Below are 4,780 nucleotides of genomic sequence, written 5' to 3' on the forward strand. Positions count from 1 at the left end.
GCAAGTGCAGATTTAGACACCTAATCGCCTTTTCTTTCAAGCTAGTGCGACTACTGTGAATTTTGTTTTCTAATGTGAAGTATTAAACGGATAAATTATGAGACAATTGAACCTTTGGAATAATGAACCTGCAACCCTAAGTAATTGTTTCTTCCTTTGTTTTGTTATGTTAAATACACTACGTACTGCAGAAAACACTGTTTGTGAGGAATTTCCAATTTCTCCCTCCCTACCCAGTGTATTTCTAATGTAACGTCCCTTAGTATAGGGTCCATCTACTTTATGTGTATTCACCAGTGTAACCGCTATCTACCACACTGCCCGGGTGGATGCAATATGACATTTCTGGTATCGTACTGTACTGTACAACAACTGTGATTGTTGTGTCATTAACTATAAGAAGAGTTTGAACTGTAAGAGCCCGATGGCTTTCTCATATTTCTTATCCTTTGTCTTACAAACCTAAAAAGAACCATCTATACATCCTAAGGTGTATTAATTTGCAATTACTATTATTTAAATGATCAAACTTACTAAACTCATTGCATAGCCTCTATGCTAGCTGAGATATTATAAGACAAAAACCTGGTTTACCTTACTGTATGAGGAGAAAAATATAAAAAAGAGCATGCAAGTAAATGAAATGATCATCAGTATTGTAGTGTAAAATGAGGGTATGGGAACAACTGATGTAAAAAGGCAACTGTCCACTTTAAAAAGTGATTTGTCTATTGCAGTTAAGTTAATTGCAATGCCCTTGACAGACTTCCAACTTGGCAATACAATAGCCTTTTTTTTTCAAGCTCTCAGTGTGACTGACAGGATAAGAGCTGTAATCTCAGAGAAGCCTTTAAAGCTCTTAAATAACAGACCAAAGCAGAATTTGCCGATTTAAAGTCACTTCAGACTGCAAAGTTGTGCTCTTCATCAGTTCCTACATTATGTGCTCTTATCTTGCAGTTTTTCTACCAGAGTGTCCAAGTGTCTTAATCAGACAGCTCTAATTAACACATGATCCATATCTTATCTTATTTGGAGCGCAAAAGGAAAATATCAACCAGGCTACCTTGTCAGGCTATCCTGAGGCTCTGTGGATAATAACAAAATTGTTTATACTGATGACCTTTGAAGGACTTATCAAGAGTAGGTTTAAAAAATGGGAAATTTAGGAGTACTGTTAACAACAGTTCTTGCTCCTGTCTTCATTCTTATAGGGAATCCCAAGGGAGTTTGAAGACTCCATAAAGCAGCAGAATTGGCCCTGCACTCACCTGCACTGAGAACTAAACAGGGTGTTGCTGGCTATAGGTGGAATTATTTACGGGAAACCAAAAACAACATCGTAAAGCGAAGTTCAGAAACATAAGTTACAAGCAAATACTTGCATCTATTTGAAAGAAACATTTCTCCTGTCTCAAAGATGTATGAGGGGTCTTCTCGTTTTGCGTTTTGGCAAGTACAGACTGCTCAAATCCCCAAGGCCTTGTGTTTTATACAGTAGGAGCTTTTAATTATCAGGTGAGGAAGAGCTATCAAAGGCTAATTATCTTTTTTATTACTGTAATTAATTCAATTTTGTAATTAAGTTCACTGTTGGAAAGAAAATCAGTTGCCCATTGATATTGATTCATTGCAAAAGTAATTCTGTACAGGTGGGTGCATGTCAGCAACAGTATAGCTGTAAAGTGTAATGACAGTGTTGTTTAAAAATGTAAGATGCCCACATACAGCCATGGGCATATTTTGCTTTGCATATGTATTGCAGATAGGGAATCATTTTATAAACAAATACTTTTAAAAAGCCCTGGGTAAAATATTTACTCTATGATTAAGAGGATATGTTGGACAAAGTTTTCAGATGTACATATACTACAGTATATATGTGTAACATAGTGAATGCCTTCAAATTGAATGTTTTTTCAATATTCAATCTCAATACTACATAAACGTAATCTCAGTTATCTGAACTGACTTTTTAAAATAATTTGACAAATAAATCTATAGCAGGACCGTAAAAGCAAAGCATTTCTGTAACAGGCAGCTGTCAAACTAATTTCAGACATTACCCCAGAAGAGTAGCAGATCTTGCATTTCCAGTTCCCTTGTTAGCATGTTAGTTTAATATCGTTCTGCACGCTAAAGATTTTACACTGGTGTAATCTGGGACCCCCAGTAGTCCTTTTTAAAATAATACTGTGCTACAAATAGTCCTAAAAATAGCATCTCATATGAGAAAGAAATACTTGCTAAGGGGAGACTCCACAGAAACTGTACTATAACACACTGTTAATGGACAGTATGTTCATTGACTTACTGTATGTGGTAACCCAATGCTTCACATTTACAGAAGCAGTCATGACTGAAGAAATTCATTCTGTAACTGTAAATGAACAGGAAAATATCTGCTACGAGCAAAAATCTTATTTTAAACCCAATGTTTTATATCTGTCTCAAGTTTTATATATCCATCATACTGAAAGTTTTAATGTTAAAAATTTTGAATAAAGTAGTAAAGACAAAAAAAAACGTGTTATAGACTGCTAAAATTTGTCTTTTTCAGAGAATCGGCACTTCAACCAAAATTAGATACAGTGTTTCACTCAAACTAAAATCTCAAATACAGGCAGCAAAACCAACACAATTCCTTTAAGAGGGTTTGCAGATATAATATAACCCTGGTAAAACACTAAGGATATCTCACAGGGCTGTCCACAGTCATGTGGGTTGTAGTCAAAGCTAGGAAGAAATGCTGCAGGAAAAACAGACGTTCCACTGAGTGAAATACTTCATATTCCATTTCTAGCATTTATGTAGTACAATTACACAACATGAAAGAACAAGCAAAATATCCAGATGCCCATCTTCATGTATACAGACATTAATCAGGTCAATAGCTAAATTTGCATGAAATAATTAAGACATGTCCTGTTCAACAAAACAAGAAATTACTCCACCTCATCATTTGTAAAGAAGGTGAATCTCAAGAAGTATCAAGAAGTATCAAATGCTTTAGTCTGTCAACACCAGACTAAAGTGGACATTACTTTTGTAGCTTCTGGTAAATTGACTAAAATATCTCATGACAATTTTTCCTTAATACTACAGTATAACAACAAAATATGTACTGTAAGTGGTGGAGATAAAAGTTGTCCAAGTCTGGAAAGCAGAAATGCATTATTTCTTTCAAAGTGTTGCCCATAGAATGTACTTATATTTTTATTGTATATATAATAGCAGGCTATCCATGCATTACTTTGAGAGGGTATTTCCACACAAAAAAAACAGGTACACTAAAGTTCTTCTTTTTTGTCCAATGTGGTGTGCATTATCCATTTAATTTATATTTCTATAATGTTGCATCACACTGTAATAAGACATGAAATATATTTAAAAAAAAAGTCCCACCTTCTTGCCTTTGCTTGTAATATTTGTGTGGAGACAAAAATATTTTCCCATGAACATATTAATGGTTTGAAGGATTCTTAAGAGACACAATTATTTTAAAAAACATTGAAATGGAAACATTATGCCCATAAACTAGTATAAAAGAAAGGGCACTAAGATTTTGTATATGTTTTAGTGTCATTAATACAAAATAAGAGTTTTCCAAGTTGTTTGGTTTTAATCTGCTGTGATCATATGTAGTAGCCTCCAGATCTAACATATCCTTGATAAATTGCATCTAAAAATGGATTTAGGATGAAATGTTTTGATACAGATAAATTAAATTAATATTGTGTTTATAAGAAGAATGTACACTCGAAGTGGTTTCTTAATGTAAGGCACTCGCATTCATTCATACTCCAGCAATCTATATTTAACTAACTCTCCCCTTTCACTTTGTGAGAAGCTTTCGCCTGTGGCATTCATGATGTTCTTACACATCTTGTAAGTGATATCTGACTTCTCTCCTTTGTCACCTCTGTCCAACATCTTCAGGTTGTGTTTGTGATTAATCTTTTGTTACATTCTCACCATATTCTACTAAAGGCTGACCAATCAAGATAATTGATTTTTTGTGCTCCCTTTACCACTGAGCTTGATGCAGGCTTTTCAATGTCTTACAATTCTCATTTGTGACCATGCTAGAGCTTTCAGACAAAAAGCTTTTTTTGTGTCTATTTTTCCCCAGTTTAAAACGGGACCTGAGACCAAATGTTTTTTTTTTCTTGCAGGGATGAGCTTTACCTTTACATGATTATCATGTCCAATGCTGGGATTATACCCAACTACATCAAGGGGAACTCATTGCAATTCGGCTAATTCACTGCAGAAATTTGATGTGGAACTGCCAGTCATCAAATGACCAGGTCAGCCTCACATGGTGGTTTTGCAGACCTTAGATCCTGATGATGCCAGAACGATGAAAGAAGATTGAGGTCAAAATGATGCCAGAAGATGAAGATTCACACATTACCCATGAGTGCGAGTTAGACCATCTTTCCAGACTTTTCTCTAACTGCACATAATAATAATCATTTGAGTGAAATGGTTTTTCCAGCCTCTGTATGATGGGGTGGTCCCTGCTTGAATTTCTGGACATTGGATACTACAGTTGAAAACAGGATGACTTATATGCTTTTTAATTGTTGTCACTGGAGCTGTTCAATTTCATCAATCTTAGAGATCTGTGGATAATTCCCTGACTTTCTCATGATTAAGTGTTACTGACTTTGTGTGCCTGCTTTTAATTGCCCTTTGTGATCCAAGTGACTCAGAAGGTTCTTTAAAATCCTTGTGGCTTCGAGAACCTATTAAGACTAAAAAAACATTAAAGAAC

The sequence above is a fragment of the Lepisosteus platostomus genome, chromosome 3 (assembly GCF_059453375.1).
Source record: "Lepisosteus platostomus isolate fLepPlt1 chromosome 3, fLepPlt1.hap1, whole genome shotgun sequence".
In the NCBI taxonomy this organism is placed as follows: domain Eukaryota; kingdom Metazoa; phylum Chordata; class Actinopteri; order Semionotiformes; family Lepisosteidae; genus Lepisosteus; species Lepisosteus platostomus.